At 49.6% G+C, this 12,429-nt stretch overlaps 1 protein-coding gene across 1 annotated transcript in view; it reads right to left on the minus strand.

Annotated features, from left to right (window-relative positions):
* The window catches only part of TFEB (transcription factor EB), a 233,842-nt gene that overhangs the window by 59,051 nt on the left and 162,362 nt on the right, over positions 1 to 12,429 (minus strand). The gene's annotated exons all lie outside the window — the stretch shown is intronic.

Consider the following 12,429-nt stretch of genomic DNA (forward strand, 5'->3'; position numbering starts at 1 on the left):
ACATCTGCGTGCCTTGAAGATCTATATATCGCCAAGGCACATGTACGTGGAGTTAAGTGTAGTAAAACGTTGCTTGCTCATAGAAATTTAACTTCACAATATTTTTGCCCTCGATATTCCTGACACGATATTTTGTCCACATAATGTTTTTTCTACAATATTTTGTCCAAACACCCTATATGACAACTATGATGAAACACTCATGACTACAGCCATTGTTGTTTAATGGCTTACATAACTGAGTGTTAAGGCAGCACTTGTCTCATTTCTACATAAGGCAGCGGTCTCAAAATTAACCAGAGTTTTTTTTCCTTCCACGTCCACCTTTATATAGAATGGGTCTCTTCTCTTATGTTACAAAATCACACACTATATACAAATGTTGTTGCAGACAAATTTGATTCTATAGCTCTAGGGACAATACATAGTTGTCTAGAAAGAAAAATTCTCGTAAATAGGCCAAAGGTGCATTTAGCTAAAAATAGCCACTAAAATTATCTACTGAATAAAATTGTAGAGTACATATATGCACTCGCCAAACAATTTGAAACGTAACCAAAACATTCAGAGCCCTTGAGCGGACTTAGTTTGATGCTACTATGGTAAACTTTACGCAAGGGCAATGGGTAAGGTTGCAGTCTCTGACCTCAAGTGACTATCAAATGCTGCCAATTTGGCAGATTGGGATTACAGAAAAAGTGCAAACATGAAGCAGATAAGACTGCAGTAGTCCTTTTTCAGTTGTTTTTCTGGAACAAACATTGATTTCAACATATAGGGCATTCCCACTCACTATTGTCGCATATTTGCACCTTTCAACTTCAAAGCTGAAGAAAGGAATCTGACTTGCTGCCATGTGCATGCTTAGGACCTGCCTCTGGGGAAGACGTGCTCATCTGAAGAGCCATTGCAATTCTGAAAACCAGTGAACAGAAAATGGACAGAACACGACCCAACACAAATGCCTCACTTAAAGGGCCCTCTTTTTATTGAGTTTCATCTTGGCTGGGAGCTATCGGCACCCTGACACTTATATCCCAATGTAATTGAGGACAACAAAGGCACTCATTTTGTTATCACTTTACAAATGCCTAAGAGAAACTATGAATTAGAGGTAGGTTTTTAACATTGTTCAATCCCTCTATATGAAAGAGATATACATGCACTGTCAGAATGTCTGTTTGTAAGAGTAAATACACTAATAAGGGTTATTTAGTACTTACCAATCAATTTTATTATTTATATTCTTACATAGCACTACTCATTGCAATAAAGGGTATCAGGGTGCTTTACATTCCACACATAGTAAACAGAGAAGAAGAAACATACACATTTGTAAATTACTACACACAAACCTTTACATAAGACAATGATGTATGTAGGAGTCACACATCAAATTCGGTAGGCACTATACGTTAAGAATGCTATGTTTGGAAATACACAAAGTCAAGAGTTTAAACGTAACACAGTGGCTGAAGTTGTCTGTGCTAATAAGACTTTATTATTACCCAAAATAACCATTTTATTAAAATCTTACAACACGAAATATTGAGGAAAAAAAGTAAAGTTCTAAATGTATGGCTTGCAATTTGCATAGAGTTCCTTTTTAACACACTGTGCTATATTAGAAGGATTGCAACTTATGAATTGCAAGTAACAAAATGATTTCTGTAACAAAAGCAGTAACCAAGTACGCTATCAACATAAAATACAAATGTGGGATCTAAACGTTACAGATTGTGCTTTGTAGCAGGCACATTAACCCTTTGTTGCTTTATGATGACCCAAAACTGTGACTAGACAAAACATAGATGTCTCCAGCAGATATATTACCCACTAGAGTTATCTTACCATTATTATCACCTGAAAATTGCTGGACAAAGATCTCAGCAGCAGATACCTTAACCCTCTAAGATATTTTACCATGCTGCCTGTTTGTGACCAATTAAGCAACCTAGAACAAATACACGAGGGAGGCAGCTGGAAAACCCACACACTCTTGTAGAGGGTTTAAACCCAAAGAAAAAAGTAACATCTGAAAAATGAGCAGTGGAAGAACACAAGAAATGCGTCCATGCTCCAGGAGAGGGACAATCACAAGAAGAGGAAGGAAAGCTTATGGAAGCAGACAAATAAGAAGCAAGCAAATTAGTGACAATGAAGCCAACCAATGGTAAGCAATGGGTGGGCACTAAGCTTACTGTAAGCTAACAAACTGTCTCGCAACAGATAGCACATGCGCTGTCTTAAGCGAGACCTCAAAATAAAGGAATAAGCTGAATATCAAACTCCCCTTTTCATTATTCTGCCCCTGATAACTCTGCCCCTTTCTGCTGACACACATTGACCCCCAATTTATTGGATCCAGGGTCATTTTATTTTGCATTTCTAACACTATCAGAAATTGTGTACCAGCAAATACTGCGTGAAAGTTAATACCTGCACACACTATCAGAAATTGAGTACCAGCAGATACTGCATGAGTCAGTAACTCCATACACTTTAATACAGAGTACTTGTAGATCAAGAATGTAAATGGATACATCTCCTTGATACGGTCAACAGGGGTCTGAATGAATTGGAAGAAATGAACAGACAGTCCCTGCATATAACCCGGTGCCCTCATACCCTGTGAGAAAGTGAGCAATGACAGATGCTGTGCGACAGCACGTACCTGCAGATACACTGGGACTGTTAATGCCTGCATACTGCCAGGAAGTGAGTATCAGCAGACACTGATAGTCAATAACTGCATACACTGTGAGAAAGTGAGTAGCAGCAGATAGTGATACAGTCAATGACAGCATATAATGTAAGGAAGTGAGTACTTGCAGTGCAGTAAACACAGAGTACCTGCAGACACTGTAAAACAGTGATAACAGTTACAGTAAGCAAATATATTGACACCGGAAGGCATTACCGCCAGACGCGGCGACCATAAGTACATGCACTTTCTGTGAGACATAATCTTCCGCTAGTATAATAAGGCACGCAGTATTTGCATGTACAGTGAGGCTGTGAGTACCTATTAAAAAGAAGTGCTTGCACTTCTGTTTTACATTACTAACATGTTGCTGGCTAACCTGGGATTGTTCAGGGAGAGACTTACCTTTCCGCATTCTGCTCCTTGAAGTGGAGAGTGGCAGGGAGACATTCCATAAGCTGAGCCAGATGTAAGTGGAGCGGCATCCTCCGACTGACACAGAATGACCTTCGCACTGTCTGGGGCTCTCTGTGCAACACAGGATGCAGACTCTTCGCCCGGTACCTCCAGGCACTCATAGAGTAACACAGGATGGAAACTCTTCGCTCTGTACCTCCAGATACTCACAGAGAAACACAGGATGGAAACTCTTTAACCAGTAGCTCCAGGCCCTCACAAATTAACACAATGCTAACTCTTCACCTGGTGCTGCCAGGCTCTCACAGAGGAACATAGGATGTAAACTCTTCACGCTGTACCTCCAGGCATTCAGTTGGTGTACACTCTTGAACCAGTAGCTCCTAGAGCTCACAGAGTAACACTACACTAATTCTTCACCTGGTACTTCCAGGCACTTTCAGAGTAGCAAGGGATGTGGACTCTCCACCTGGTACTTCTAGGCACTTTCAGAGTAGCAAGGGATGTGGACTCTTCACCTGGTACTTCTAGGCACAACCAGAGTAGCTCAGGATATGCACTCTTGCTCTGGTATCTCCAGGCACAACCAGAGTAGCACAAGATGTGGACTCTCCACCTGGTACTTCTAGGCACTTTCAGAGTAGCAAGGGATATGCACTCTTGCTCTGGTATCTCCAGGCACAACCAGAGTAGCACAAGATGTGGACTCTCCACCTGGTACTTCTAGGCACTTTCAGAGTAGCTCGGGATATGTACTCTTGCTCTGGTATCTCCAGGCACAACCAGAGTAGCACAAGATGTGGACTCTCCACCTGGTACTTCTAGGCACTTTCAGAGTAGCTCGGGATATGTACTCTTGCTCTGGTATCTCCAGGCACAACCAGAGTAGCACAAGATGTGGACTCTCCACCTGGTACTTCTAGGCACTTTCAGAGTAGCTCGGGATATGTACTCTTGCTCTGGTATCTCCAGGCACAACCAGAGTAGCACAGGGTGTGGACTCTTCACCTGGTACTTCTAGGCACTCACAGAGTAGCACGGGATGTGGACTCTTCCTCCGGTATCTCCAGGCACGCACAAAGCAGAGCCGGGTGAGCGGTCTCCCTTTGGTAACTCTAAGTAGTTACGGTGCCCTCCCTTTCTCGTGCCTCTTCAGGGACACACGGTCCGGGGCAGTGACACAGATCCTTTACCACTAACCCCTCATGGCACCTCCCGCTCCCAAACCTGGCAATTTCCCAACCACTCCCCGTACTCTGGACCAGCCCTGGGCATTAGCCAGAGTACAGGGCTGGAGGGCAGGCTGCCCGAGGGGTGTTGGCTATTGCTTCAGCCTGATGTGTTGTGTCCAGAATGACATGCCGTTCAGGATAAAGAGGGGTCATTGACTCGGGCATGGGAGGCTTGGCCTTGAAATACTGGTCGCTGTAGCTTCTGTTACTCCCTCATCCCTAGCGAGGTGAGTGACGCGCCAGCATGCGCCCCTCCCCTCAAACACTGAAAAAGCATCAATGAAGTATTCATTCACATTGGCATTGTGAAACTAGAGTACAGTCTTCAAAGGAAACAATACGCGTGTTCGCATTATCATTCCATATAAGCCTTTATGTTGGGCTTGAATTGGAAATCAGTGCATTTTCATCGTAAGAATCATATGGTTCCTACTTTACCCTCACATATGAGCAAAATTAATGAAATCCGCTTAATAACCCGAGCCACGGAGCCTATGCAAAAAACATTTAGTCCAACTGTGAGAGACCCTGTTGGATTTAGACAATTAAGGGAGTTAGGTAATGTAGGGTTAGTATAAGGAAATATTTAATTGGTTAGTTAATTAGTCCCCCTGAAGCAGATGTATGATGTGTAAAACCTGAGTTTAGGATAAATGTTTCTCAAGATTGTGGGCATAGTCTCAGAAAAAGTGTTTCCCGCAAGGCTAGGCAGTCTTGGTATTCACAGCCCAGCATTCAGCAGCACCATGATGGGCATCTAAGAAAAACGTACATTTAAAAAAAAAAAAAAATGTTTTATTAGTCTCTGATCACTAGTATCGACCAAAGACTTATTCCTACCTTTTGAAACCCTTCAGATGCACAACACACCCAATGCCTAGTTGGCATGATTCTTATAGCCTGTCCCTCCCCAAGATGATGGTATGCAATGCCTTCAGCATACACTTGCCTTCTAGTGTCAGCATACACTTGCCTTCTAGTGTCAGCATACACTTGCCTTCTAGTGTCAGCATACACTTGCCTTCTAGTGTCAGCATACACGTGCCTTCTAGTGTCAGCATACACGTGCCTTCTACTGTCAGCATACACTTGCCTTTTAGTGTCAGCATACACGTGCCTTCTACTGTCAGCATACACTTGCCTTCTAGTGTCAGCATACACGTGCCTTCTACTGTCAGCATACACTTGCCTTCTAGTGTCAGCATACACTTGCCTTCTAGTGTCAGCATACACTTGCCTTCTAGTGTCAGCATACACTTGCCTTCTAGTGTCAGCATACACTTGCCATCTAGTGTCAGCATACACTTGCCATCTAGTGACAGCATACACTTGCCATCTAGTGTCAGCATACACTTGCCTTCTGGTTTCAGCATACACTTGCCTTCTAGTATCAGCATACACTTGCCTTCTAGTGTCAGCATACACTTGCCATCTAGTGTCAGCGTACACTTGCCTTCTGGTTTCAGCATACACTTGCCTTCTGGTTTCAGCATACACTTGCCTTTGAACCTAGTCCTGTGTATGGCAAAAACGTCACATGATTCGTTTCCATGTACCAGATTCTGTATTGTGGACAGTGATGGTCCCTCTAAGCATTCTCAACTACCTCAAGGTCTCCAACCTCAGGCGCTCTCTAATCATTTCCAAAGGGATCTCCAGACATGTAGGGATGGATCTCAGAATGAATGAGTTTTCCAACATCGACTGACTTGTCCCCAGTTCAAACCTTCAAACTCGAACTCTGTTGATCAATCAATCAACCAGGGATTTGTGAAGTGTGCTACTCACCCGTGAGGGTCTCAAGGCCATGGGGAGGGGGAGTGGAGGTTGTGCAGCTGCTGGCGGCTCCGTCTTACCCAAAGAGCCAGGTCTTTAGGTTCTTCCTGAAGACATTCAGAGTGGGGGAACATCTGATGTTGAGCAGGAGCTTGTTCCAGGTTTTTGCTGAGATGTAGGGGTATGCTTTTCCACCAGTTCCGGCTCTGTGGATGCGAGGGGTTTTGGCCAGGGTGAGGTCGGCAGAGCGAAAGGTTCTCTCGGCAGCCACGGCCGGTGGTAGGTGTAACTGCAGGGCGATGACGTAGGGAGGGGGAGGAGCAGGGTGGGGGGGTTGTAATATATGGATTACGGACTTTAACAGGTAAGTAAACATTTAAATAAATAAAACAAATTTCGTTGTGTGCACTGCATCACCAAATGCGATGCAGTGCACGCAACGAAATATGTTTTATTTATTTAAATGTTTACTTACCTGTTAAAGTCCGTAATCCATACATTACAACCCCCCACCCTGCCCCTCCCCTCCCCTACGTCACCACCCTGCAGTTACACCTACCACCGGCCGTGGCTGTCTTTCGGGTGCTTAGAAGGGGATCTTTCGCTGACGTACTGGGGTCCGATGTTGTGGAGGGATTTGTAGGCGTGAGTGAGTAGCTTGAATGTCACTCTCTTCTCGATGGGGAGCCGGTGGAGGTCTTGTAGGTGCTGGGTGATGTGGTCTTTTCGTGGGATGCCTAGGACAAGTCTGGTGGCTGTGTTCTGGAAGGTCTGGAGTTTTTGGAGCAGGGGTTTATTGATTCCGGCGTAGAGGGTGTTCCTGTAGTCCATCTGTTGGTTATGAGTGCGTGGGTGATGGGCTTTCTGAATTCACGGGGGATCCATTTGAATCCAACTGATAGGCTTTGGGGTGTGGGACGCACCAGGGCATCAAGAACTCTTGACTACTACTGATCAGTCCCGAGATAGGGGCTCATTAAGTACCCCACTGCGCCTCAATTAAACTGTTCTATTGATCTCATCAGGGCCGTCCCTGCAGTGTTTGTTGCCTCAGGTGAAATTACCTAAAGGACGCCAAATCATCCCCCCCTCCCACTCCAGCTACACAAAACACACACAATCCATAAGTGTGTCTAAGGCCATTTTCACCTATTGCAAATCACATACATCTCTTTCATACTTAAAGGCTGTGGTTCCCAAAGTGTGCGCCGCGGCGCCCCGGTGCGCCGTGATGAGAAGCCAGGGGCGCCGCAGCGCAGGATGTGTCTTCCCTCCATGTAAAAAGTGTGTGAATGACCAGACTCCGGCCGGCTCTCCGATGCCGCACGGACCCCGCCTTCGCCGCCCGGCCGCTTGGTAGAGGCCTCGGCAGCGCCGTGTGACCCTCCGCACATCCTCGAGGGATCCATCGGAGCCTGGACATTTCTCCCCTTCTCGGGCTTCCCTAGAAAGTCTGACGCTCAGGCCAGGTTCTGCAGCTATCGAAGGCCGAGCGCATAACAAGTCAGGGAATCGGCCTGAACAATACTGCGAGGTAATTACATTTTCATCATTAACGTAGGCCTGCTGAAACCCCGAGCATATTTAGCTGGGTGTGGTGGTGTCCATACATTTCTCCTTCACAGGTTCCTAGATGAACTGGAACTACAAGGCACTACCTAAAGAGACAGCGGCCATAGGCTAAAGGTTGAGAACATACTGAATTGATAAAGTGACTACTCACTAGTTCTATTTCCACCGGCACCTTTAGAGCAGGATATGAACAGTGACCATGGGAATGGCACACACGTTAAACTCGTTTTTTCAATCAATCAATCAATCAGGTCATTTGTAGAGCGCACTACTCACCCGTAGGGTCTCAAGGCGCTGGGAGGGGGGGGGTGCCGCTACTGCTCGAACAGCCAGGTCTTGAGCTTCTTCCTGAAGGAGAGGTGGTCTTGGGTCAGGCGCAGCTCGGTCGGAAGTGAGTTCCAGGTCTTGGCGGCCAGGTAGGAGAAGGATATTCCTCCTGTTGTCGCTCTTCGGATGCGGGGGACGGCGGCGAGGGCGTGGTTGGTTGATCTGAGGAGGCGCTTGGGAGTGTAGAAGTTGATCCGGTTGTTGAGGTAGCTCGGGCCTTGGTCGTGTAGGGCTTTGTGCGCGTGGGTGAGGAGCCGGAAGGTGATTCTCTTGTTGACCGGGAGCCAGTGCAGATCTCTCAGGTGTCCGGAGATGTGGCTGCGTCGGGGGATGTCGAGGATGAGTCTCGCCGAGGCGTTCTGGATCCGCTGGAGTCTCTTCTGGAGTTTGGCGGTGGTTCCGGCGTAGAGGGCGTTGCCGTAGTCCAGTCGGCTGGTGACGAGGGCTTGGGTGACCGTCTTCCTCGTCTCGGTGGGGATCCACCGGAAGATCTTACGTAGCATGCGCAGGATGTTGAAGCATGACGAGGAGACGGCGTTGACTTGTCTGGTCATGGCGAGGGAGGAGTCCAGGATGAAGCCCAGGTTGCGTGCGTGGTCCGTCGGTTTGGGTGCGGTGCCCAGGGCGGGGGGCCACCAGGAGTCATCCCAGGCGGAGGGCGTGGAGCCCAGGATGAGGACCTCCGTCTTGTCTGAGTTCAGTTTCAGGCGGCTGGTCGTCATCCATTCGGCTACGTCTCTCATCCCTTCGTGCAGGTTGGCTCTGGCGGTGGCGGGGTCGTTGGTCAGGGAGAGGATCAGCTGGGTGTCGTCGGCGTAGGAGATGATGTTCAGGTTGTGTTGGCGTGCGATGGCCGCGAGGGGGCTCATGTAGACGTTGAAGAGGGTTGGGCTCAGCGAGGATCCTTGGGGTACGCCGCAGATGACTTTGGTGGCCTCTGACTTGTACGGTGGTAGGCGGACTCTTTGTGTTCTTCCGTCGAGGAAGGAGGTGATCCATTCCAGTGCCTTCTCCTGGATTCCGATGTTGCTGAGGCGCTGTACTAGGGTGCGGTGGCAGACAGTGTCGAAAGCCGCGGAGAGGTCCAGGAGGATGAGGGCCGCTGTTTCTCCGTTGTCCATCAGAGTTCGAAGGTCGTCGGTGGCGGCGATGAGGGCGGTCTCGGTGCTGTGGTTTGCTCGGAAGCCGGACTGTGAGGGGTCGAGGGATCCATTCATCTCGAGGAAGGCGGCCAGCTGTTTGTTGACGGTCTTCTCGATGACTTTGGCCGGGAACGGGAGGAGCGAGATGGGACGGTAGTTCTTGAGGTCGGTGGGGTCTGCTGTGGGTTTCTTGAGGAGAGCGCTGAGTTCGGCGTGCTTCCAGCTCTCAGGGAAGGTGGCGGAGTCGAAGGAGGTGTTGATGATGTCCCGCAGGTGGGGTGCGAGGACAGCGTCGGCCTTGTTGAAGACGTGGTGAGGGCAGGGGTCAGTCGGAGATCCGGAATGGATGGAGTTCATGGTGCGGATGGTGTCTTCGGTGCTGATCGGGGTCCAGGTGCGGAGGGTGGTGGATGGTGGCGTCGTTGCGGTTGTGGCTTGCGTTGGTTGGTTGTTGAAGCTGTTGTGTATGTCCGTGATCTTGTTGTGGAAGTAGGACGCGAGGGAGTTGCAGAGGTCTTGCGACGGTGTGATGTCGTTGTTTCCGGCGTTGGGGTTGGAGAGCTCTTTCACGATGTTGAAGAGTTCCTTGCAGTTGTGTGCGTTGTTGTCCAGCCGGTCCTTGTATGCATTTTTCTTGGTGGCGCGGATCAGTTGGTGGTGTTTCCGGGTGGCGAGCTTGAGGGTGGTCATGTTGTCCGTCGTTGGTTCCCTTCTCCAGGCTTTCTCGAGGGCTCGACAGTTCTTCTTGGAGCACTTGAGTTCGTCGGTGAACCATGGTGTTTTTCTGCTGCAGGATCTGCTGGGCGGGGTCCTTAGAGGGGCGAGTTCGTCCGCGCAGTTGCTGATCCACTTCGTGAGGTTGTCGGCGGCCTGGCTGGGGTTCGCTGAGTTGGCGGGAGGGTGCTGGCTCAGGGAGGCGGTGAGCTGGTCGGCTGTGATCTTGTTCCAGCTTCTTCGAGCAACCTGTTGCTGGAGGTGGTGGATCGTCGTTCTTCTGAAGGTGAAGTGGACGCAGCTGTGGTCCGTCCAGTGGAGTCCTGTTGCGTGGCTGAAGGTGACGTCTTTGCTGGATGAGAAGACGGCGTCGAGTGTGTGTCCGGCGAGGTGGGTGGGGGTGGTCACCAGTTGCTTGAGTCCGAGGTTGTCGAGGTTGTCGAGCAGGGTGATGGTGTTGCGGTCGTTGTTGTTCTCCAGGTGGAAGTTGAGGTCCCCCAGGAGGATGTAGTCGGCGGAGGGGAGAGCGTGCGGGCTGACGAAGTCGGCGATGTCCTCGCTGAATCGTGTGCGCGGTCCCGGGGGTCGGTAGATCAGGGTGCCTCTGAGGGTGGTCTTCGGGTTGGTGTGGATCTGGAAGTGCAGGTGTTCAGCGGTGGTGAGGGTGTCGTCGGTGTTGGTCGTGATGCGGATGGTGTCTCTGTGGATGATGGCGATTCCTCCTCCGGTCTGGTTGTCGCGGTCCCTCCGGGTGATCTTGTAGCCCTCTGGGATGGCGATGGCGATGTCTGGGGCTGAGGAGGCGTTCATCCAGGTCTCGGTGATGAAGGCAACGTCGGGGGCGGTTGTGTCGAGCAGGTTCCAGAGTTCTACGGCGTGTCTGTGGATGGAGCGGGTGTTGAGCAGGATGCACTTGAGGTGGGTGCTGCTGGAGTTCGGCTTGTCGGGTGCAGGGAAGGTCCGGATGCAGGTGAACTTGCAGGCGAGGCAGCTGAAGGGTCCGTGGGTGTGCTTCGGGGCGGCTCGGTGACATCCTGGGATGTGGCCGGTGTTGAGTGCGGTGAGGTCGGCGGCGCTGTAGGTTCGTCGGGTCGGCTTCCGTCGGTGGGGGCCAGGGGTCCTGGCGCTGGTCGCGATCCGGTCGCGGACGGGCGCAGACGGGCTTACCTTTGGCGCGCCTTCGGCGCACAATCGGCGCGCCCGCTGCGCGTCAACGCTGCGCGTTCGCACGGTCGCCATATAAGGCGAAGTGCGCGGGTGGGCGGGGCAGCTGGGAGGCGGGAGCGGGGAGGGAACAAAAGAGAAAGGGGCGGGGCAACTGGCGGTGGCGGGAAGCGGGGAGGGAGAGCGGCGAGGGCGGCGGGAAAAAGGGAACACAAACAAGCAAAATACGACTACTGGCACAGATGGGGGGGGGACAGAACGAAGACAGGGGGAGAGGGGACGTTAGGACAGAAAAGAGAAAGTCACGAAATAAAACAAGCACAAATTGCGGGAACAAAAAGAACAGGCTCAGAGTACGGCAAAAACAAGTATAAACTAATGGTACAACAAGCACAAATTACGGCAAAAACAAGCACAGGCTTCTGGAAAAACAAACAAGCACAAATTCCGGCAAGGCAGCAGAACCAGCGCGCAAGGGAGGAGCAAGGCGGCCGCTAGACCGGCGGCGAGGCAGACAGGCACAGAGGGGCACACGCAGCAGCTGGTGGCCGTGCGGCGCGGGGGTTAGCACGCTACTCTTAACAAGTCCCAAGCAATGCAGAAAAGTGGTTCGTGGGAAATTGAGCAGACCACCACACAAAATCTTATCTAGCCTATCCACTTTCTCAACTGACAGACTTCTGCCCTTCAGAATGTTGAAGGCTTAAGTGTGGGGATTTAGGTCCAACCAAACTTCTTTTCAAAATGCTGTTCGGCGCCGAGAACAACAATAACTCCACATTTGCGTGCCGTTGCAGTACGAGATGCATGCAGTGCCCAATTTCCAAATCAATATCTGCCCGAGCTCAAGCTATTTCTCAGAAGGTCGTTGCAGCTTGTACTATCAGCTAGACATGCCATTTTGGCATCACACCCATGTAAATGTGAAAATTTGAGCAATTCTAGGCCACCCAAAACAGTAAGAATGGCCTGGACGCACTAGAATAAAAAAAAAAATAAAATAAAGCAAACTTATACGTTTATAATTGTTAAACTGAATTGTAAAAAAAAACAACAAAGAAAAACAGTATCACCATGTGTTGGACAGCCATAAGTGCAAATGTAACCAACCAATGAAATACAGGTGCACAAATTAAGCACTAGTGCGTTCCGAGGGATGGTGTTTTTTCCCCCTCAACTTAAATTACATCCTCGAGGGATCCATCGGAGCCTGGACATTTCTCCCCTCCTCGGGCTTCCCTAGTATGTCTGACACCCAGGCCAGGTTCTGCAGCTATCGAAGGCCGAGCGCATAAGTCAGGGAATCGGCCTGAACAGTACTGGAATTGAAAAACAATTTTACTTCTGGGAACCCATAGATTGGGGGTCAAAGTGTGGCAGA

The sequence above is a fragment of the Lissotriton helveticus genome, chromosome 5_1 (assembly GCF_964261635.1).
Source record: "Lissotriton helveticus chromosome 5_1, aLisHel1.1, whole genome shotgun sequence".
NCBI classification, from domain to species: Eukaryota; Metazoa; Chordata; class Amphibia; order Caudata; family Salamandridae; genus Lissotriton; species Lissotriton helveticus.